The sequence below is a fragment of the Tamandua tetradactyla genome, chromosome 5 (assembly GCF_023851605.1).
Source record: "Tamandua tetradactyla isolate mTamTet1 chromosome 5, mTamTet1.pri, whole genome shotgun sequence".
Classification (NCBI taxonomy): domain Eukaryota; kingdom Metazoa; phylum Chordata; class Mammalia; order Pilosa; family Myrmecophagidae; genus Tamandua; species Tamandua tetradactyla.
In genome coordinates this window covers 48,205,806-48,231,321 of record NC_135331.1, presented here as the reverse complement: position 1 = coordinate 48,231,321, position 25,516 = coordinate 48,205,806, and the positions used below count along the sequence as shown (strand labels likewise).

General features: G+C 36.6%; 1 long non-coding RNA gene across 1 annotated transcript in view; it reads right to left on the bottom strand.

Annotated features, from left to right (window-relative positions):
- LOC143682409 (uncharacterized) overlaps positions 1-25,516 on the bottom strand; it is a 150,332-nt gene that overhangs the window by 41,663 nt on the left and 83,153 nt on the right. The window contains exon 4 of the long non-coding RNA XR_013175117.1: positions 1,865-2,032. This is a non-coding gene — a long non-coding RNA (uncharacterized LOC143682409). The remainder of the gene's footprint in view (positions 1-1,864; positions 2,033-25,516) is intronic.

The window sequence follows — 25,516 nt, the reverse complement described above, 5'->3', positions numbered from 1 at the left end:
TGAGCTCAGGCTTCTCTAGCAGATTCCTGCCTCAGGACTGGAATACCTTTCTGTTGTGTTTTCCCACAAGTCATTCCTGAAATCCATTCACATCCTGATGAAAATGAATGTCACATGCTCTACAAGGTGTTCATATCAGGCACATCAACCGAAGGAATCTTCCTGACCTTTCCACTCTCCCTTAAAGATGCTTTGTTTTTCATTCTAGCACATTTTACCACCTAAAATTGCATGTTGCCAATATAGATTTATTTGCTCCCTTGTTTGTTCCCAGCTCCATCATCATTCAAACTCTTTGAGATCAAGTACATTATTTATCTTATTCACTACTGTATCCCAAGTTCTGGTACAGTACACCTGGCCATAATACATATTGGTTGAGTGAATAAACTCCTGGAAACCAAAGCTTATTTTATTTATCTTTAAATTCCTCCTCCTACAGCTTTGAATATTTCTGGAGGCAAATCATCTAGTCAAGGAATATTTGTGAATGTGTTGATATCAAGTCTGGAAGTCATTTATATCAACTTCTGAAGCTGTCTTCTTTCAACTAAAGTCTTTAATCAGGCAGTGTGTGAAAGCACATTTCCATGATGTCTGGATAGCAAACATTTCTGCTTTCCATCTTAAGTGCCCAGCAATTCTGATGTTTCATATTTCTGGTACAGAGGGGTGCCTTAAGTGCAGTTAGCCTTATTTGTTTTGATTAGTGCAAAGATCATGATATTTGACTATCTTTAATTACTTTTTTGCAGGGTCATTTGGGAAGATACATGGACATTCATATAAGTATTCAGAGTGAATTGTTGCTTACATTTTAGGTTCAAATTTGAGTTATATAGAAAAGTGGGGAGAAATGTACTCTCCTGAGACACATTTCAGGATCTCATCTAAGTGGTAACGCAAGGTATATTTATATTCCTGACTACACAGTGTGCTTATAAAAGGATGTGAATCTAAAAATAAAAAAATAGAGATTCTCAAACATTAGCAGAGTCTCTATAGCCTCTTTTGAGCCATATGTATATTTTGAGCTTAATTACTAAGCAAAGTCTTTATTCTAAGGATTTCTTGGTATTCAATAGATCTGGCGCTTGTGACAACCCTGTGCTATCAAAAACATATCAGCATATTTAGATCATTACTCTCCACTGATAAAATTGTCTATCCTAACCAACTCTACATCCTCTTTTGTACTTCAATTTTGCTACAATATTAAACACTGTACAAATGACAATGCTAATTTTTTCCATACCTCTTTCATGTGCTCCCTCTATTTTGCCAAATAAATTATTCACTGAATTTGTCATATGGTTCATTAATCCTCAATTGTGTGCCTTCAGAGGTAAAAATAAGGAGTCGTGTATTTGTAAATAAAGCTTTTTTAAAATTTTCTTATGCACTTTTCCTGAAGTATATAATTGGACTTTTCAGTCATGTATCTCAAAGAATACACAAGCAACTGAGTTGGAAAAATGTGGCATTACTAAGTTTAAATGCAAAAATTCTTTGCCTTCAAACAAAATATTACAATGAGAAGATGTATTATCTTTGTCTGCTAGAAAGCTACTTTAGTATTTCAAGCAGCAAATTGTTCTTGGTGCATTCTCTGCTTCAACATATTCCAGAACTGAATAAAAATAAAAGGTACAATTTTGACTGCTATTGCTAACAATTTGCTTCTTTTTTACAGCATATTTTAGGTTTTCTTGTCCGGGCAATTTAATTTCACGAGGAAAGTACATTTTATTTTAGCATCTATGTGTGCCTTACCTATCATGTTTCTACAGTTTTGAAAATAAACAAATGCCAAGTATAAAACTCATGTTTTTCAATTCATCAATTATAATGAGTTATGGCTTACCTTTCTTTAAAGCAGCATTGCATGTGTGAAGAGCAGATATCTTGAAACCAGGCTGCCTGGAGTCTCATCTCGGCTATGCCACATGGTAGATTGCACCACCTTGGGTGAGTTATGTAACCACCCAGTGCCTCAGTTTCCTCATTAGTAGAGTAGAGATGACCATAGAATCTAGGGATGTGGTGGGTATTACATGGAAAATATGTATGAAATGCTAATTCATCTACATGTAAATATAACTAGTTTTGTTTCTTTAAAAAACCTGCAATGGCTGTGCAAACTATAATATTTATTAGTGGCTTACTTTGAATCTACTATGGAGCTGGGCATTATGAGGATACAACTGTGGTCAGGACAGACTTGCTCTGAATACTTTCTAGAGAGTCTGATTTAATTTTAAAGTAGTATAAAAGCTACAAGGATATAACTGATCACTTATCATCAGCACTGCTACCCCCCTGTTGCATGTCTTTATCTCTCACCTAACCACAAAACCAGCTCTCCTGTTTTAATTGTTGCCCTTTTAGTCTATTCTCAATGCAGGGGCCAAAGGAATTTTAGAATATTTAATCATGTCAAGTCTCTGTTCAAAATACAGCAATGGTTCCCATTTCACACTCTGTAAAAGCCTGATTCCTTAAACTGACTTATAAGGTCCAACATGTTCTACCCTCTCTCTCTCTGATCTCTTCTCCTGTCTACATCTTGCTTCCTCTGTTTCATCCACACTTGCCTCCTTGCTATGTCTCAACTCCACAAAGCATAGTCTAACCTCAGGCCCTTTGCACTAGCTATTCTTGTCCCCTGAGAGCCTCTTCCTGTAGATATCCATATGACTAATTTCCTCATCTCTTTCACATTTTTTGTAAAAATAATAATAACAATAAATTTCTTAAGGCCCAGCCTGATGACTCTATTTTAAATTGTAACTATTTTTTCATAGTACTTATTACCTTCCAACATAAAATATAATGTATATTTTTGTTCTTTATGTTCTGTCTTCCTCAGCCTCCTACTAAAATGTAAACGCTATGAGGATTAGGGTCTGTTTTGTTTAATGATGGATCCTGAGAACTTGGAAATAATGCCTGATACTTAGTAGGTACTCAATAAATATTGCTGAAATAAATCAAATTTTCAACAAATATGCTAGGTCACAGTGTTTAAATTCAACACTAGTTTTCTTTTCAAAATAAGCAGAGGCAGGACAGGAAAAAAAAGGGAGAAGGGAACGAATGTATTTATTCCAGAGTATGTCATTACTCAAAACACTATTAATGTCTATGCATCTAGACATTTTTTTTAAGTTTGCTTACATTCTTTGTTTAATATCCTTAATGTCAGTGAGTACTGATCCTTTATGGGATGATTTCATTCTTTGAAAACAGCCAAAAATGAATATGGTAAATGAACAAACTGGTTAAAAAAAAATTTCTTAATAAAAAAAAAGACAGAAAGATGTGACTCAAAGAAAAAGATCAATTGGCTTGAGTTGACAGTAAGCTGGCAATTTCAAAAGGCTCTGGGCATTGAAATTATTCAAAGCACCTTCTCTCATAACAATGGAATGAAGCTGGAAATCAATAACTACCAAAGAACCAGAATTTTAATAGCTATATGGAGATTAAATAACATACTTTTAAACAATCAGTGGGTCAAAGAAGAAATTGCTAGAGCTATACGTAACTATGTAGAGACAAATAAAAATGAGAATACAACATATCAGAATTTATGGGATGTGGCAAAGACAGTGCTGAGAGGGGAAATTTATTACCCTAAATACCTATATTAAAAGTAGAAGAAAGAGCAAAAATCTAGGATTTAACTGCTCACCTATAGAAATTATAGAAAGAGCATCAAACTAATCACAAAGCAAATAAAAGAAGTGAAATAAAAAAAATTAAAGCAGAAATAAACAAACCGGAGAACAACAACAACAACAACAAAAAGAAAGAATTAACAAAACCAAAAGTTGGTTCTTTGAGAAAAACAATACAATTCATGGACCCCTAGCTAAGCTGATGAAAAGAAAAAGAGAGAGGATGAAAATGAACAAAATCAGAAATGAGAGGGGGGTCATTACCACAAATCCTGAAGAAATCAAAGAACTCATAAAAGGATACTATGAACAATTATATGCCAATAAAATAGACAACTTAGACGAAATGAACAAATTCCTAGAAACACACAAAAAGCTACACTGACTCAGGAAAAAATAGAAGATCTCAACAAGCCAATCACAAGTAAAGAGATTCAATCAGTCATCAAAAATCTTCCTACAACGAAAAGCCCAGGGCCAGATGGCCTCACAGGGAAATTTTATCAAACATTCCAAAGAGAACTGATACCAATCCTGCTCAAACTCTTCAAAAACTGGAGGAAAGAGGAACACTATCTACCTCATTTTATGAAGTCACATCACTCACACCAAAACTGGGTAAAGACGCTATAAGAAAGGAAAACTATAGGCTAATCTCCGTAATTAATATAGATGCAAATATTCTCAACAAAAACCACCAAGTCAAATCCAAAGATATATTAAAAGAATTATACACCATGATCAAGCAGAGTTTATACCAAGAGCAAGTGTTGTGCAACACAAGAAAACAAATCATTTTAATATAACATATTAATAGATGGAAAGGGAAAATCACATGATCATCTCAATTGATGCTGGGAAAGTATTCAACAAAATTCAGCATCCTGTTCCTTTTCTGATAAAAACACTTCCAAAGGTAGGAAACAAAGGAAACTTCTTCAATATGATAAAGGGCATATGTGAAGAACCCATAGCCAGCATCATACTCAATGGTGAGAGACTGAAGCCTTCCCCCTAAGAGCAAGAACAAGACAAGGATACCCACTGTCACCACTATTATTCAGTATTGTACTAGATGTTCTAGCTAGAGCAATCTGGAAGAGAAAAAGAAATAAAAAGCATCCAAACTGCAAAGGAAAAATGAAAACTTTCTTCTTTTGCATTATTTGCAAATGACATGATACTATAATTGGGAAATCCTGACAAATCTATGACACAGCTTTTTGAGCTAATAAACAAATTCAGCTAAGTGGTGGGATGTAAGATTAATGTGCAAAAGTCAATAATGTTTCTATACACAAATAATAACCTAACTGAGGAGACAATTAAGGAAAAATTCCCCATTCAAAATAGCAATTACAAGAATCAAGTACCTAGGAATAAACTTAACCAGGGATGTAAAGGACCTGTCCACAGAAAAGTACATAGCATTGCTAAAAGAAATCAAAGATACAAATAGGAGGAAAGAAATTCCCTGTTCATGTATAGGAAGGTTCAATGTAGTTAAGATGTCAATTCTACCCAAACTGATCTACAGATTCAACACAATGCCAACCAAAATTCCAGCAACTTACTTGAAGACTTGGAAAAGTTAGTTATCAAATTTATTTGGAAGGGAAAGAGACCCCAAATAGTTAAAAGCATCCTAATAAAGAAGAACAAAACTGGAGGATTAACAGTTCCTGATTCTAAAGCTTATTATAAAGCCACAGTGATCAAAACAGCATGATACTGGCACAAAGATAGAAGGACTCACCAATGGAATTGAGTCAAAAATGCAGAAATAGACCACCAAATCTATGGTCAACTGATATTTGACAAGGACCCCAAATCCAATGAACTGGGACAAAACAGTCTTTTCAATAAATAGACATAGGAGACCTGGATAGCAAGAGCCAGAGAATGAAGGAGGACCCTTACCTCACACCGTATACAAACATTAACTCAAAGGAGATCAAACACCTAAATATAAGAACCAGTACCATAAAACTCCTAGAAGAAAATGTAGGGAAACATCTTCAAGACCTAATAATAGGGTAGCTTCTCAAACTTTACACCCAGAACACAAGCAATGAAAGAAAAAATAGAAAAATGTGAACTCAAAATCAAATGCTTCTGCAGCGGTATGATGGTGGCTCAGTGGCAGAATTTTCACCTGCCATGCCAGAGACCTGGGTTCGATTCCCAGTACCTGCCTGTGCAAAGAAAAAAAAAAGAATGCTTTTGTGCCTCAAAAAATTTTGAGGTGAAGAGGCTGCCAACTCAATGGGAGAAAATATTTGGAAATCACGTATCAGTAAAAGCTTGATATCCTGTATACATAAAGAAATCATAAAACTCAACAACAAAGGAACAAACAACCCAATTATAAAATGGGCTAAAGATATGAATAGCCATTTTTCCAAAGAGTGAATAAAGATGGCTAAAAGGCACATGAAGAGATGCTGATTTTCATTAGCTGTAAGGCAAATGCAGATCAAGACTACAATGAGATACCACCTCACACCTGTAAGAATGGCTGCTATTAAACAAACAGGGAACTAAAAATATTGGAGAGGATGTGGAGAAACTGGGACACTTATGCACTGCTGGTGGGAATGTATGTTACAGCCCCTATGGAAGACAGTTTTGTGATTCCTCAGAAAACTAAATATCGAGTTACTCAGTGTATATCCAAAAGAGCTGAAAGCAATGAGACAAACAGATACTTGCACACTGATGTTCACAGCAGCATTATTCATAGTTGCCAAAAAATGGAAACAATCCAATTGCCCAACAATAGATGAGTGAATAAACAAAAGGTGGTGTATACAATGGAATATTAGGTAGCAGTAAGATGAAATGAGATCCTGAAGCATATGTCAACATAGATGAAACTTGAGGACAGAATGCTGAGTGAAATAAGGCAGACACAAAAAGAGATACTGTCTGATTTTGCTTTTATGATCTTGGTAAAGGTAAGCTCTGAGGCTTATAATGTAAAAAAATAGGAGACCTAGAGATACACAGAAGCTAGAGATGAGTGCATGATTAGCTAATGAGGTTGAACATAAATGTAAGGGAATGGATAGACATGAAAGCAGTTCATTAGTGGCTCTATACGTAATTTGCCGTATTGAAGGTGAACATGATTAAAAGGGGTTGTATAGAGCCATGTATCCCATCAATTAACATTTTATATAAAGAAGTTCTTGAGTGAACTACTTCAGAGGTATGAATCTTGTATAAAGCATCAGTAATACAGGGGTATAGGGGTAAAGACTACTATTACATGCTCTGATCTATGTATAACAGGAAGACATCAACAGCAGCACAGCCATACCAGGGGTAAATAGTTGGATGAGAGAGAATAAGAGTTAAGGGGAGATTTAGATCTTCTATTTGGGGAGGGTGTGTTTATCAGTTATTTTGCTCTAGGGAACAGTGGCCATTGTCTAAAACTGAGAGTGTTGATGACTATACAACTAAGTGAGGGTAATGTGAGACATGGATTATTAACTTTGAATAGTATACATAATGCCCAATGGATAGAGGTGGCTGAAGCAAACACCAGCTGAAAAGTAGAATGGTGAGCTGTGTTGTATACATATGATTGAATATTGTACGGCTACAGAAGCAAACAAAGTCGTGAGGCATGTACGAGGTGAATGAACCTGGTGGACGTTATGTGAGGCAAAATAAGCCAGAAATAAAAGAGCAGATATTGTAGGGTTTCTTTTAGAAAAAAATTATAAGAAAATTGGGGCCTGGATTATAAACTCTTATAGCAGTCACATTTACTTCAGAGCTGTAATTGCTATTTCTAGATTTTGAGAGGCTGTGCTATATATGCATTACCAGGTATTTCCTTGGAACTTTAGGTACCTGGGTGACACCTAAGACTCAGAATAGGAGTTCTACAGGTCTGAAAGTCAGCGTTGCCACATACAACGACTACTAAAGAAATTGAAAAAGAGATCAAGTTTCAATTGAGATAAGATTGAAGCCTATTGGGTCAGGACTAAAGTAAATCAGAATACAGGAGGTGGACATTATGTGTATTTTAGAACTTCATTTACCCAATGAGACCAAAGGAAGAGAGGTTTAGTTTGCCTAAAACCTAACTTTTCTGTAGCATATAATGTAATTCAACCTGTCTGGATAGATGATTTAAATATCCCAATCACATGGAGCCCAGAATAGGAACGAGGGCTTGTAGTCCTGTATAGCTTAATGTAATACCTGGATATATCCCAGATTACTTTGAGGAGATAATTTAAAAGTATTGGCAAAGTCCCTTGAGGGATGGGAGAGAAAATATGAAATTAGTAAGTTTTACCACAGGGGAAACCCCTGATACTGTCTCAAACATGAAGGGACTCTTCCAAGTCAATAGGCCAAGCCCTTGATCTTGAAGCTTGCTCTTGAAGCTTATTTCTAGTAGCAGAGAAGCTTAGCCTCCCTATAGGTATGCCCAAGAGTTACAGCTGAAAGACCTTTTTGGTTGCTCAGATGTGGCCCCCCTCTCTCTAAACCCAACTCTGCAAGTAAAATCATCACCTTCCTCCCTACATGGGATGTGACATCCAGGGGTGAAAGTCACCCTGGTGGTGTGGGATATGAATCCTGGGGATGAGCCAGGCATTGGCATCTTAGGATAGACAATGTTTGCCTGACCAAATGGGGGAAAAGAATTATAATAAAACAAGGTATCCATGGCTGAAAGAGTTCAAATAGAGTCAAGAGGCTATTCTGGAGGCTACTCATATACAAGCTTCAGCTAGATATTGCTATTTACCATAGTTTACCAAACCCCAACCAAATCATTTTCTGCCATTTCCTAAAGAACACTGAGGGCTTTATCTGAGATTCTACAAATGTTCCATACACTTTGATTACTTTCCAGAAACCTACAACCTTCTGGCAGGTTCCTAGGCTAGATAAATCTGGAAATTCAGCGAGGTCAGCCTCTTCAGAACATCAACTAGTTCCAGTCCCCATCTCACTGAATTGACAGCCTTTTCCAACATAAAAAAGTTAGAATGGGCATAGTCCAAACACCCTTAAAGATTAGGAGAAAGATCAAAAGAGAAGGAGGAGTTATAGTAGAAGATAGGATTTAACAAATAAGTATGACTGCTATATCATTATATCACTATTTCTTTTAGTCTCCAGTGTCTTGGCACAGCTAGAAGGAAAAACCTAAAATTGTGGAACTATAACCCATACCAAACTCTGAAATCTGTTCTACAACTACTTATTATAATGTACTCTGACACTTACTGCTTTTGTGTATAAATGCTATATTTCACAATTTAAAAAGACCCTGGAAAATGGAGTGGGGACACAGGACAGCCTCCAGAGATTACCTTGATAATTAATATTCATTTGCATAGCTCAGTTATTTTTCAAAATCTTAATAAATTTCAGTTATGTTTTTTATCCATGAAAACCAATAATGTGATTCTGCCAAGCAAATTTACCAATTCAAATTTCCCATGTGAGCTCACAATAAACTGTTGAGGTTTATGCATTTGGATCGGAGCCCAAGAAGTAGCAGTGTAATGGAATAGAGAAAGCACATGCTTAAGAAAGCCTTGCAGACTTGACCTCAGTTCCTACCTTAACCACTTTGGATTGGGTCATTTTGAGTAAAGACCTTAACTTCTCTGATTCTAAGTTTTTTTCACCAGTAAAAAAAAAGCATAAAAATTTCCCTTCCCTCAATGTCATTCAAAATGTCACTGAGAGAAAGAAAAGAAATTATATGTTTTAACAACCATTAGGACCAGCTCCAGAAACCCATAAGTAATCCACTGATGGTACACCATGCATTGGGTAGAGCAGTCACATGCGCTGGTTTGAAAGGATGTATGTACCCAAGAAAAGCCATGCTTTAATCCTAATCCCATTTTGTAAAGGCAGCCGTTTCTTCTAATCCCTATTCAGTACTGTATGTTTGAATCTGTAATTAGATCATCCCCCTGGAGATGTGACTCAATCAAGAGTGGTTGTTAAACTGGATTAGGTGGAGATGTGTCTCCACCCATTTGGGTGGGTCTTGATTAATTTACTGGAATCCTAGAAAAGAGAACAACAAGAGAAAAAGCCAGGAGATTTGGAGAGAGCAGAGAATGCTGCAGCATCATGAAGCAGAGTCCACCAGCCAGAGTTTTGGAGATGTAGAAGGAAAACGCCTCCTGGGGAGCTACATGAAACAGGAAACCAGGAGAGAAAACTAGCAGATGAAACTGTGTTTGCCATGTGCCCTTCCAGCCAAGAGAGAAACCCTGACCGTGTTCGCCATGCACTTTTTCTCTTAAGAGAGAAACCCTGAACTTCACTGGCCTTCTTCCAAGGTATCCTTCCCTGAATGCCTTAGATTGGACATTTCCATAGACTTGTTTTAACTGGGACATTTTCTCGGCCTTAGAATGATAAACTTGTAACTTATTAAATTCCCCTTTTTTAAAAACCATTCCATTTCTGCTATAATGCATTCCGGCAGCTAGCAAACTAGGACATCACATTTAGTTCTTATAACCACTCAATGAAGTGGTGGCAGCATTATTTTTTATCTTGCAGATGAAGAGATCAAAGTTTAAGGAGGTTCACTCATTTTTCTCTTTCCTAAAGACTTCTAAAACACTCATTAGATTTTAATGGCTTTAAGAGTACTCTAGAATAGTTTATCAGTAAGCCTACATTTTTCTCCAACAAAAAAATAAAACTAAAGAAAGCTGTTAAATAAGTTTAATAGAAAGTTAATATACAAAATGTTAGGTAAGTGAGCATTTCATGCTTACATTTATTTTTAGCTTTTTAATTTATACCTTCAACCTATATAAGTAAGTTGCTTCATGCTTCCATGCTTATCTCTCTAGCCCTGTAAGTTTGGAAATCATTTTACTCGTGACATCTTATGGACAGAAAACAACTGAAAAATTCTCCAAGTTATCTTGGAAATCGGTTCTGTCATCAGTGTTTTGTCCATTCTAGAAAAGATTCCAAAATCGAGAGAAATGCAACATGCAGAAAAAATGGAAAGGTTGAATATCTGTTTATGCAAAGAAAGAAACTCAACATTTGTTTAGATTTTTGTGTTGCTAATTTAAAAAGCAGTATTTTGTTGATCACGATTCCAGTAGGTGAGGTATGAAGTGGGAGCTGATTTTTGATTCTTAACGTCTAAGAATAATGTTCAAATGTTTGTGCCTAAAGGGTCCTAATCCCTCCTTTTATAGATGAGAAAAGTCAGTCTCAGAGAACTGCAGTGTCATTCTGTGGTCTACACAACCAGTGAGTGATAGAATGGATATGGAGCCAGGGTTTCTGATCACCCACCCCTCCCCCTTGTTTCCTTCCCTGTTACATGCAGCTTTCCTTGCAGTGCTTCTCATTAAACATAGACCTGTGTGTCTTGGACTCCAAAAAGGCTTGTAATTGGCAACAGGAGATAAAGTATAAGGAGCAGTGGAAAGACCCAGATAGAACTTCGGAAATACCAAATAAGGCCGTCCTTCATTATGTGAGGAAGAAACAAAATGACTGAAAAAGCAACACTGAAAGCTTCCAAATAAACATAGTAGCACCCACTTGATTCTGAGGAGCACGATAAGATATTCAACACTTAGAAGATTCAGGGCTCAGTATCTCAGAATTTCCCTGGACATGAAAGGCCTCTAGATGCTGGCTCTGCAAAAAATGTGAGATAAAACTCAGACCAGAAGGTTAAGCTCCTGCTGTTTAAAGAGTGTCCAAATGTAATCAAATGCATTACTTCATCCCTTCAGCCTGCACAATCCTTGAGGGAAGGGAGTATGAGCTTTCTCATTTTATGTTAAGACTCGAAGACTAGCGTAATGTTTCCTTCCCACAGCACCTAATAATTAATAATGGATTGATGAAGTGTTGCCTCTAATACATGGGTGGCCTGTGTTGGAAATGGTTCCAACAAATGGTAATATCATGGCTGTTTTGTAGTAGGCTGCATTACAATTTCAACCATCACATTTGCCATTTTTGCCTTTTTTCAGAGGCCACGGATATAACATATTGAATTCTGAACTTTGTGATAATAAATTGTGGGTGTGTATGAAAAATAATTATTTTCTAAAAGTATTTTCCAGATGCTTCACTTACATGCAAACTTATTTAATGTGATTAAGTATGAATAAGAACACCTAGTCTCAGAGTTAGGCCAAGGGGGAGCATCAAAACCACATTTTTTAATACACTCCACATGGTTCTGATAAAGATATTTTTCCCCCAATGCATTGGAAGCATCATTCAATCCAACACACACATTTTTTAAGGAAGAATCTTTTTGAGAAGTACTCAAAAAGTACTTGCTCCTTTCTCTTTTTGCTATTTTGTAAAATCAAATCTTCCTCATATAACTCTCTTCCTTGACAAGAATACAATCAAAACTCCTTGTTAGCTGTTTAGTTTCAGAAAATAAAACATACTTCCTATAGTAAGTAAGGGGGAAAAAAAAACAACCTCTTAATGATGTAACTGTAAAATGGTTGTCAGGGAAAGTTATTCTCTAGAGGCAGAATATCACAATGGAGACCTGACAAATGGTCCCTGATGAAACATAAGAGCAATGAAAAGGAGAAACTTTGGGTTTATGTGGTTACAAAGTTGAAGTGAGATTTCCTGAATGTCAAAGCAATGAACCAAGCAGTAACATTTTTACATAAGAGCTAATCGGGGGCGGGCCGCGGTGGCTCAGCGGGCAAAGTGCTTGCCTGCTATGCCGGAGGACCTCGGTTCGATTCCCGGCCCCAGCCCATGTAACAAAAACGGAGAAACAGAATACAATAAAAAACAAGAAAATGTTTAAAAATGTTTCCCTTTCTTCCTTCCTTCCTTCCTTCTATCCTTCCTTCCTTCTCTCTGTCTTTCCTTTAAAAAAAAAAAAAAAAAAAAAAAAAAGAGCTAATCGGGATCAAGCCCATATAATGGCTAAAATAATATATCATTTACTTGGAACATTGAGTTTTTCTGATCCAACTTGTGTGTCAGTCGCTTCCTCAAGTGAATACTGTTGGGGTTGCTATTAAAAGGGTTTTTTATATTATCTGTCTTGAGATAAAAAGAAATACACTCCTGTCAGAAGCAATCATAGTGTTTGAAATTATTACTCTGAAAATTGTTTTTCACATATTTCCTGGGCATTTAAAATAATCTAAAGAATTTTTATAACCCTAATTTGCAATGAAATTTGCTACAACTAATAGCTTGTATTTCATGAATATAAAATATTACCCTCAAGGAATGTGAAAACAGATGAAATAATACACCAGAATTTTTAGATCTACAGGAGAAAAAATGAGTTAATTCCAAGATTTATTGTTATTAAACAATAACCATAATATACAAAAATTCCATGACATTTAGGTAGTTGAAAATAATCCTGAGCAAAATAATACGTTCTTTTAGTCATCAGACAAGGAAAAAGTACTCAGAAGGAGGGAGCACAGAACTCATAGAGATGTCTTGCATTTTTTTTGTTTTCTTGTTATTACTAATGTTACTAGAGCTATGATAAAGAAAAAATAATAGTTAAAGGGTATCCTCATTTCAACTTGAATACATTTATCAGTTATTTATCTGAGCATGACAGAGGATTGCATACTGGTAAAAGCAGAATTAGTTAGATGAATAACCGATAGAACAATGAAAAATTTAAATGCTAACTAATAACTCATCCATTTGGAAGGAGGTCTTTAGAAATAGCCTGCTGAACTCTGGTCTTTGCTATTTCCAGAATGAGCTAATTATCAGATTGGCAAATAACAGAAAATGGAGATCGTTCTCTTAACCATTTACTGACTGAAATCAGAGGACAACAAATCTCATCAGTTTATTATTATACCCAACCTGCTGGGCATAATAACTTGAAAATGATAGGAAACCTATGATGACTTGTATTTGTGCCCAAACAGTCACCTGAAAAAGTGCAGGATGGAAATATCGTTTGCTAGCATAAATATGCATGGTCAGCACAGAGTTTTAGCTGACCCAGATCTATATGAGTCAAAAGTGTTACTCTTCTTTCGTAAAAGCTAACACCCTTGCAGAAGTACAAGGCAGGTGATTGCCCTATTATACTGTAAATGTTTCACAACTAGCCCGTGGTACTTCAGTCCATCCAAGCACCAGATGCCAGGAGGTAGACATCAAGCATGAATATATGCAGATGGGAAAGTCCAGGGTGGTAGGGAGGATCCAAGCTATTTTGTACTATGAATACCTGAAGGAAATGGAGATGCTTAACTACCAATGTATGAGGGATGATAGAATAAATGTGAAATTGTTTTTTCTTTTGATTTGCTCTATAAGTGGACAGAACCAGACTCGGGGGCGGGGGGGGTTTAAATTGGGCTGGATGGAACACTTAAATTCAGTGTGGACCTTTGGGATGGCAGAACACAGAAGGTGTTGATTTGGTAGATGTCTGGGTCTCACCATCCAGTTTTGTCTGGACTTCGTTTCCATTAAGAATTTTGTTTTCTAAACTAAAGTATCCATGGCAGAGAAAGGAAGGAGAAGAAAGTTCTGGATCAGATGACAATTTCAATAACTTCCAGGTTTAGGAACATTGTTGCAACAATTGAGATATATTTGAAATAGATCAATCGTGCAAAAGATACCTCTTCTTAAGAGACTTTCAAGAAATCATATTCTCCAGTTCGTGTGTGTACATCTACCTAAATCTCTCTCTCTCCCTCTCTCTTCCTCTCTCTCTCTCTCTCTCTGTCTTTACCTCTCTCTCTCTCTCATACACACAGACAATTTTGTGTAAAGAACTCTCATCTCTCCATGTTAAGCTAGTGATTTTGTTTCTTGGTTTGTCTTATATATCCAATACCCTGAAAAAATACTAGTAAGAAAAAATTGCTTTTGTAGTTCAAAGATCTAAATATCCTTTACATACAGATAAGTTAAATATATCAAACACTAAACTATCTCTTCAGTGTAGTCAAGAACTTCTTTCCTACAATCATCAGTTTAATTCCAGGTCACCATATGCAGAGTTAATCTAAGGAAGAACTCAGATAAGCCAGGAGCTCAGAGGGGTCAACTTAAATTATTATAGATCAAGACAAGTGTCAGATAGACATTTCTGCATTTCCAAGCTAAGTAGCATATTTAATTATATATTTTGTATCATTCTATCATTCAGTAAGAAAGGAAATTAATATCTGGTAGGATTATTAAAAAGAGAACAAATCAAGTGTTTATCGGTACTTAAATGCCTGTTCTTTCAACAAATACTTAGCTAGCACCTACAGTTTATCAGACACAGTTTTAGGCACTAGGTGATGGTAAATGCTATTAAAGATAAAGAAGGGTCAGAGTGTAGAGTATGTGGGCACTGGAGTTTTAATTCTATGTGATGTGGGAAAACATAAGATCTATGTACAATAGTAAAGAGTCCTCGATCAAGACACTTTTATACAAAAAAAAAATGTGGTCCTTATACACAAAACTCGTTATGTTTCAAAGGTTTTATGCAAAACAAGTGTCATCTGCCCATTTTAGTTCATCTCTTCCCTTACTATGTATCTTTTACTTTGTCTGTGGATTGTTTAGTCTCCATTTCTCTTCCTCAAGATGTTCAGGGTTCTGCAGGATTGTATTACTTGTAAATTTTTCCTCACCACTAAGTTGGTAAAAGTAGAGAGCTCTGAAATAGTTTCACATCTACTCTTTTTAGTCTACAGCCATGTTTTTTTTTCAAAATTATTTTCAAGTTTATTTATATAAATATACACTTCATTTAAGAACATTTACTCCCGTATTTTCACTTTATAAAAATATTAACTATATCACTGACATATGACCTTATTTATCTTTTCTTTCTCTGCATAATAACAGTAATGAACAGACAAAGACTGCATCTGCTTCCTCAAAAAATGACTCAAGGTCAAAATTTGCTTGCTTTTTCATATTTCAACTACATTACTTTTTTTAAATGATAAATCTAAGAAAGGCTCTGTTTACCATGGATGAAGAAATGCAGTAGCTCATATTTTTCAATTAATCTCTTCAAACAAATATTAGATTGCAATGATTAAGAAATTACATAGCGGAAGAACCTTTATGTCATTGGAAGATAACTGTACAAGTGTAAAAAACATATTCTATAAATAATAGTTGTTCTAGTTTGCTAGCTGCCAGAATGCAATATATACCAGAAGCGGAATGGCTTTTAAAAAGGGGAATTTAAAAAGTTGCTAGTTTACAGTTCTAAGGCCACAAAAATGTCCCAATTAAAGCAAGTCTATAGAAATGTCCAATCAAAGGCATCCATCCAGGGAAAGACACCTTGGTTCAAGAAGGCTGATGAAGTTCAGAGTTTGTCTCTCAAGTGGAAAGGCACATGATGAACACAGTCAGGGCTTCTCTCTCATCTGGAAGGGCACATGGTGAACACGGCATCATCTGCTAGCTTTCTATCCTGGCTTCCTGTTTCATGATGCTCCCCGGGAGGCATTTTCCTTCTTCATCTCCAAAGGACGCTGGCTGGCAGACTGTGCTTCTTGTGGCTATGTTGTTCTGCTCTGCTCTCTCTGAGTCTCTCATTCTCCAAAATGTTTCCTCTTTTATAGGACTCCAGAAAAATCAAGACCCACCTAAATGGGTGGAGACATGTCATCACCTACCAGCTTAACAACTACTCTTGATTGGGTTACATCCCAGAGAGATGATCTAATTACAGATTCAAGCATACAGTATTGAATAGGGATTATTCTGCCATTATGAAATGAGATTTTGATTAAAACATGGCTTTTTTAGGGTCCACACATCCTTTCAAACCAGCACAATAGTATTATCTAAACTATAAAATATTCTTTACAAAATCTGTATTAGACTGTGGGATAGACATCAAGGTTTAAAGTTTCCAGTTTTTTAATAAATGAAACTATATTAACTCTTTATTTCCCCCTTCCATCCCCTCATTAAATGCTTTTGACTATAGTGGTTTTATCTTGCAAGCATAATTTATATTTATTTTAAGCATCTGGAAAAGATGAAGAGACAAAGTGATGATATGGGAGTCTTTAATAGGAGTGAGGCCATTGATAATGTTTTAAAGCTTGATCCGGGAATCTTTCACACAGAATGGCGTTAAGATCCAATTCAGTCATGATTTGAGAGAGTCTTACAAAATGGTTTTTGTTGTTGTTAGCTTATTACTGGTACTTAAACAATTGACAGTTCCAGATTTATTCTTCTGCATTACTAGGATAACTTTAGAAGAGTAACCCATCAAACATCTATTATAAACAATATATATGCTATGATTTACAGTTTACACCATGCATTGACAAAGAGCCTTGCAACATTTATAACCTTGAATCATTGATTCAGTCAATTTGGGCCTTTCTAATGACCTAATTTGGGTGCATAAAGCAGGTTGGCATAGAAAAAGAATCATTGGGTTAAAAGTCACTTGAGGAGGCAACATATTGAAATGAAGGAGCTGTGACTAATAAAATGAATAAAATAAAATGATAAAATGAATAATGTTATGCAGGTTAGACCTGGCAATTTCACTGTTATTCAAGCCACTCAATAAAGGCCTCTGGAGCATAGCCTCTCATCGGTGTCAATCAGGGGTGACAACCGAAAATGCCTCAGGGACCAAATGCATGTGGAAGGGACTAGGCCAGGCAGAGGTGGTGGGGACTTTGGTGAAATGAAGAATACACTCTCTGCCTTAAAGAATTAATTTGAAAATTGTGAAACTCTTATGAGAACTGTAATTTCCCTTCTAGCTCTGACATATCGTGGTTTTGAGTTGAGTTCTCAAATAAATCAAAAGTATTAGGTACCTGCAATATAAAACCCTGTTATGACTTGAAAAAGACTACATAAATGGAAGAGTGATGGGTTCTGTCTTCGAAGCATAGTTTAGTTTAAGAAATAAAGCAGATATGGCAATAAGATAAAGAGTTCTTCAAGCTATACAGAGAAACCAGGTATATGTTAGCCAGGGGATCTCCAGAGAAATAAACTGTAGGCTGAAACTCGAATAGAGGTGATATTGAAGTCCTCACTCTGAATTCTACAGGGAAAGCTTTGGTTGGCTGGAAATTCTGGCAAGAGCCAATGCTGAAGTAGAGGCAAAAATTCTTCTGACCTCTGAAATCCTGAATTCTGGCTTTTAAGGCCTCCAACTGACTAGATAAGGGGACTTTCCACATTGCTGAGGAAATCTCCTTGTTGATCACAGATGCAATCAGATGGTTGTAGATGTAAATCCTATCCTGAAATACCATCATCATAACAAGCAGGCAAATGCCTGACCAAACAACTGCACATCTTAGACCAGTCAAGTTGACACGTGAAATTAGCTATCATGCCAGGCAAGTTATTTAACAAAATAGCTTTGCTTTTCTCAAAAAGCATTGGACATGTGTCACTAAGTGCGCTAGACAATTTGGGAAATGAAAACATCATCTAGCCTGAGGTATTGAGGAAAGAATTTACTGAAGAAATGGATCTCAAGTCTCCAATTGAAGTGCAGTGTCTAGAAGGGGACAGAGCGGGGCAGGTTCAGGGGAAGAGAGTTCAACTATTGCTAAGATGTCTGCCTTTTTAGCTCTTGTTTATTGGTTGGGTTTTATTAGTGGAAGATTCTTGTTGAGGAAATTAATAGTAAAATTGCCACTTAGTGTATAATGATAGCAACTAAATGTACAAATTTAAAAATGTTTTTGCATGAAGAAGAACAAAGGAATATCATTACTGCTGGGTGTTGAAAATAGATGATATTTAATATGTTAAAACTTTAACTGATGTGTGAGATTAAAGCAAAAAATGTTTATTTGGTACAAAATTTATATTTTGACAAGTGCATTTCCTAATATAACTTATGTGGACAGCTTAATTGAAGACCTGAGTACATGGAACCTTGAGTAGGGCATGAGATTTTGTAGGTTTGTCCAGAGTGATGCCCCAATAAATCCCAGAATGACTTGAACAGTGAATTAAAAAGTATTTGCAAAGCCCCCTTGGGGGAATGGCAAGAATGGAGGAAAACTCAATTTCCCCAAGTGGAGAATTCTTGATATTCTCACAAGCAGTGGGGACAACCAAAGCAGTAGGTAGAACTCTCAATCTGGGGGGTTGTTCATATGAAACTTAACCCCACAAAGGATAGGCTAAGTCTACTTAAAATTAGGCCTAAGAGTTACCCCCAAGAGAACCTCTTTTGTTGCTCAGATGTGGTCTCTCTCTCTCTCTCTCAGCCAACACAAGCAAACTCACTGCCCTCCCCCTCTCTATGTGGGGCATGACTCCCAGGGGTATGGACCTTCCTGGCAACATGGGACAGAAATCCTAGAATAAGCTGGGACTTAGCATCAAGGGATTGAGAAAACCTTCTCAACCAAAAGGGGGAAGAGAGAAATGAGACAAAATAAAGTGTCAATGGCTGAGAGATTCAAAACAGAGTGGAGAGGTTATCCTGGAGGCTATTCTTATGCATTATGTAGATCTCACCTTTTTAGATAAGGTGTAACAGAAAGGCTGGAGGGGACTGCCTGAAAATGTAGAGATGTGTTCCAGTAGCCATGTTTCTTGAAATTGATTGTATAATGATATAGCTTTTGCAGTGTGACTGCTCTGATTGTGAAAATTTGTGTCTGATGCTCCTTTTATCTGTAGTATGGACAGATGAGTAAAACATATGGATTAAAAATAAATAAATAATAGGGGGAACAAATGTTGAAATAAATTTAGTAGATTGAAATGCTAGTGATCAATAAAAGGAAAGCGTAAGGTGTATGGCATGTATGAATTTTTTTCTGTTTTCTTTTTATTTCTTTTTCTGAATTGATGCAAATGTTCTAAGAAATGATCATGATGATGAATATACAACTATGTGATGATATTGTGTGTTATTGATTATATAACAAGAATGGAATGATCATATGGTAAGAATGTTTGTGTTTGTATACTGAATAAAAAAATTGCCACTTAGACCCTTCATAGTGTTTTTGATATGTTCTGTTGTCAGCCTAATATTTGGTTCTGATATATACATTTCAGCAATGGAGCTGGAAACTTCTGCCTAGATATATGTTCAAAACAAAATTAATTTCTCGGTATTTGCATTTTTATCCCACCAAGCACCTGATTTTTGCATACTATCCTCTCTAGTTATAATCCTTTCCTTAGCAAAATACCTTTCATCAAGGCCCCAAACACCAAGAAATTGAGGATGATGAAGCAAGTTGCATCTAGACAGATGGCCAAATCATGATGAACATTGATATAGTGTTTTTAAATTGAAAAGTGTTTTCACAATTTTAAAAATTGATTCCCTTGAAAAATTCCATAGTACAGGTTTTATTATCAATCATTTTACAAGATTAGTTATTTCCTTGTGTCATACAAAGTATGATTAAATGCAGTCATTGCAAATGGGACTGCTATAGAAACTATTGCAAGTAGAGCTAAAAGACAACATCATTTAAACCTCTCATCTCTGCTTCACTCATTCATTCAATATCTATTTACTGAGCACCTGTGATGTACTAGGCACTGTTATAAATTGTGAGCACACAGTATGAATAGATAGACAAGGCTATAGCCTTCTATCTGTTGCAAAGGAGATTTGTCTATAGTTCACAGATCTAGGTTGTAGGTCTCTTTAGTGCTAGACCATGTTTTTTCCACTATACTGACTCTACATAAATATGTGGATTTGGTTTAATATCTTTAAGGATAGTTCAGAAATCCACTTTGATATAGGACAGAAGAAGAAGAAAAAAGAAATTTCCAGAGTAAAGTGATATCTCTGAAACAATAATTAATCACTATATGTAAAATCCCCAAGATATTTAAAACTGCCAAGAGTGGATTTCATTTTGTTTCCATGGTTGTGTGATCAAAGGACTATATACTCAGATGTGTTTTGTTGGATGTTGGGCTTCCATGATGACTTTTTAATTTGGGAGCACTGCTCTACACAAAAGTGTACTGCAAAAAGAAAAGGTCTGAGTTCTTGGAAGATGGACTAATATGCTAGACTGAGATCAGCCCTGCTCCAAGGAAAAGTTAGAGAAGGTATGGAATGTAACTGAGATGGCAATTCCAGAGTGTAACTGACCTGAGAGAGTCTTCTGCACCACATAGGGTGGCCATGGTTGCAAAAGCTGAGGAACTGAGAAGCAGAGAATTGGAACCTAATGCAGAAACCTGGAGCACCCAGGAGTACACAGACAGGGAGACAGGAACTAGGAAGTAAGCCAAGCCCCACCAACCCTTTGTGCGCATACCCACCCCCCACCCCCACCCCAAGTACAACCCAACCCAACTCTCCTGCACCCTTCCTGAGCAGTACCTCTCCCTCCATGCTCTCTGCAGGTTGTTACCAGCTCATAAAGACTGCCAGCCCTTACCTCTATACCAAGACTAGACCTTCCCCCAGACCATAGAGTTGCAAAGCCTCAGCACACCAGGCCTGAGCTCTGCTGGCAGGTACATCAGCTTATGACACTCCTAAACCCGTATTTACAGCACTTCTAGACCCACGCATGTGCATAGCCCCCAGTCATGGCCCCCAGCTCTGGGAAAGTGCTGACATGCACAGTCAAGTCATATCTGCTCCAAGTCCATGCAGGCTTGATGCTGATCTGCTGTCATAGCTCTGCGCATGCACACAAAGGACCCTGCACCCTAGACCAGTGCACACCAGGGCCATACCCTAATATCATTTTATACCAAAATTGGGCAAAGATGCTATAAGAAAGGAAAACTACAGGACAATCTTCCTAATGAACATAGATACAAAAATTTTCAACAAAATACCAGGAAATCGAATCCAACAACACATTAAAAGAATTATACACCACAACCAAGTAGGGCTTATACCAGGAATGCAAGGATAGTTCGACATAAGAAAATCAATTAATGTAGTACAGCACATTAACAAATCAAAAGGGAAAAATCACATGATCATCTAATTCTATGCTGAAAAAGCATTGACAAAATTCAACATCCTTTTCTGATAAAAACACTTCAAAAGACAGTAATCAAAGGAAACTACCTCAATATGATAAAGGGAATATATGAAAAACTGATAGCTAGCATCGTACCCGATGGAGAGAAACTGAAAGCTTTCTCCCTAAGATGAGGAATGAGACAAGGATGCCCACTGTCATGACTATTATTCAACATTGTGCTAGAAGTTCTAGCTAGAGCAATCAGGCAGGACAAAGAAATAAAAGGCATCCAAATTGAAAAAGAAGTAAAACCTTCATTATCCCCAGGTGACATGATATACTTGGAAAATCCTGAGAAATCTACAACAAAGTTACTTGAGCTAATAAACAAATTCAGCAAGGTGCAAGGATATAAAATTAATGTGCAAATTCAATAGCATTTCTATACACAAGCAATGACCTAACTGAGGAGTCAGTTAATGAAAAAATTCCATTTAAAATAGCAACTAAAAGAATTAAGTACTTAGGAATGAACTTAACTAGTGATGTAAAAGACCTGTACACAAACAACTACATAACATGTAAAAGAAAATAAAGATCTGAAAAGGTGGAAAGACATTCCCTGCTTATGGATAAGAAGGCTAAATATAGTTAAGATGTCACTTCTACCCAAATTGATCTACAGATTCAACACAGTACCAATCAAAATTCCAACAACCTACTTTGAAAACTTGTGAAAGCTAGTTACCAAATTCATCTGGACGGGAAAGAGACCCCAAATGATTAAAAGCATCCTAAAAAAGAAGAACAAAGTTGAAGGATTAACATTCCTTGACTTTAAAATCTATTATTAAGCCACAGTGGTCAAAACAGCATAATACTGGCACAACGATGGAAACATTGACCAACGGAATTGAATCAAGAGTGCAGAAATAGACCACAAAATCTCTGGTCAACTGATTTTTGACAAGGCCCCCAAATCCTCTGAACTGGGACAAAATAGTCTTTTCAATAAATGGGCATGAGAGAACTGGATATCAATAACCAAAAGAATGAAAGAGGACCCATAACTTACACTCCATACAAAAATAAACTCAAAGTGTTAAAATTAACTCAAACACCTAAATATAAGAACTAGCACCATAAAACTTCTAGAATAAAATATAGGGAAACATCATCAAGACCTAGTAATAGGAGGTAGCTTCCTAAACTTTACACCCCAAGCATAAGAAACAAACAAACAAAAAAGATAAATGGGAACTTCTCAAAGTCAAGTTCTTTTGCACCTCAAAAGACTTTGTCAAAAAGGTGAAAAGGCAGCCAACTCGACTGGAGAAAATATGTGGAAATCGCATATAGGACAAAGGTTTGCTATTCTGTATACATAAAGAAATCATAAAACTTAACAACAAAAGAACAAACAACTCAATTATAAAATGGACTAAAGATATGAATAAGCATTTTTCTGAAGAGCAAATACAGATGGCTCAAAAGCACATGAAGAAATCTTCATTTCCATTGGCTGTAATGGAAATGCAGATCAAGACTACAATGAGATACCACCTTATACCTATAAGAACGGCTGCTATTAAACAAACAAGAAACTATAAATATTGGAGAGGATGTGGAGAAATTGGACACTTATGCACTGCTTGTGAGAATGTATAATGGTGCAACCACTATGAAGACTGTTTGGCAGATCCTTAGAAAACTAAATATCAAGTTGCACTATGACCAGTAATAGCTCTACTTGGTATATACCTAGAAGAGCTGAAAACAATGACACAAATAGACATTTGCACACCGATGTTCACAGCAGCATTACTCACAATTGCTAAAAGATGAAAACAAACCAAATGCCCATCAACAGATGAATGGATTAACAAAATGTGGTATACATTTACAGTGGAATTTCATGTACAGTATGAAATGTACATTTCATACATTTAAGATGAAATGGCGTCCTCAAGTACATTACAAGATGGATGAGCTTTGAGGACATAATACTGAGTGAAATAAGCCAGACACAAAAGGATAGATACTGTATGATTCCACTTTTATGACCATCATAAAGATAAAATTAGAGGTTTATAATACAGTATATAGGGAAATTAGAGATACATAGAAGCTAGAGATTGATGAATGGTTAACTAATGAAGTTGAACTCCAATGTAAGGGAATAGATAGAAGTGAAGGTGGTTTCTTGTGGGTCTTTAAGTAATATTACCATATTGAAAATGAACAAGATTGAAAAGGGTTGTATAGACCTTCTTGTCCCACTGATTAACACTAGAAATATAAATTATTTCTTGCAAGAACTACTGCAAAGATATGATTTCTGTACAAACAGTGTTTAAGTCCAGGGTACAGGGGGAAAACTGCTATTGCATGCCATGGGCTATGTTTAAAAGGAAACCATCAGCACTACCACAGCCACAGCAGAGGTAAATTAAGCAGAAGAGACAAGCATTAAGAGGAGGTTTAGATTTCCTATTTGGTGAGGGTGTGTTTATTGGTTTTCTTTCTCTTGGGAACAATAAAATTATCTAAAATCAAGAGTGTTGATGGACTGTGGACTTTGGAAACTATACATGATGCCTGCTGAATGCAGGTGGCTGAAGTATGCACTGACTGAGTAGAATGGCAAACAATGGTGTATACATATGATCAAACGTTGGGCTGCTACAGAAAGGAATGAAGTCATGAGGCATGCAACAATGTGAATGAACATTTGGGACATTGGTGAAGCAAAATAAGCCAGAAAGAACAAGAAAATAGGGGCCTAGATTATAAGCTTTTATAGTAGACACATTTAGTCCAGAGCAGTAATTATTATTTCTGGATTTTGAGAGAAATCCAAATCTGGTATTTAGATATAAGAATGAATCCGACAAGGTTGGGGTGCTAGTAATTCCAAACACAGGGTTAAGGAAGACATTGCCTATATTTTAGAACCACACATACTCTTTGAGTATATAAGAAAAAGGTTTATTTGGTCTGGAACTGAAATTTTCTGAGGCACATGATCTAACTCGACCTATTTGTATAGCTTATTTGAACAATTGAATCCCAGGAAGCTCAGAATAAGTAGGAGGTCCTTTAATCCCGTATGGTTTAATGTTACGCCTAGATACATCCTAGATTATATTAAGCACATAATCAAAAAATATTGGCAAATCCCTTGACAGATGGGAGAAAAAACACAGAACTACTAAACTTTATTATCAGGGAGTCCCCTGATACTGTGTCTACTTTAGGGACACCCAAATCAATAGGACAAGCCCTTGATCTTGAGGCTTACTCTTGTGAAGCTTATGTAGGTAGTGGAGAAGCTTGGACTACCTACAGGCATGCTTAAGATTTACTTCTGAAGGACTTCTTTTGTTGCTCAGATGTGGCTTCACTGTTTTTAAGTCCAACTCCGCAAGTGAAATCATTGCCCTCCCTCCTCTGTGGGACATGACATCCAGGGGTGAGAGTCTCCCTGACCATGTGGGAAATGACTCCCAGGGATAAGTCCAGTCCTAGAACCATGGGATCAACAATTCCATCCTGACCAATAGGGAGGAAAGAAGTGTAACTAATAAAGTATCAGTGGCAGAGAGAGTTCAAATACAGTTGAGAGGCTACTCTGGAGGTTGCTCTTACACAAGCTTCCGTTGGCCATTGCTACCGATCATAACTTGCCAACCCCCAACCAGGACCATTCCAGTCAATCCTAAAGAACACCTATGGCAATATACAAGATTCCACAAGAGACCCATGTACCAAAGTAACCTCCAGACACGTACAACCTCCTGATGGGCCCCTGGACCAGATAAGTCCTGAAACCTAGAGGCCCAGCCTCTCCAGAACAATAGATAGTTCCATCTCCCTACCCCATATTAT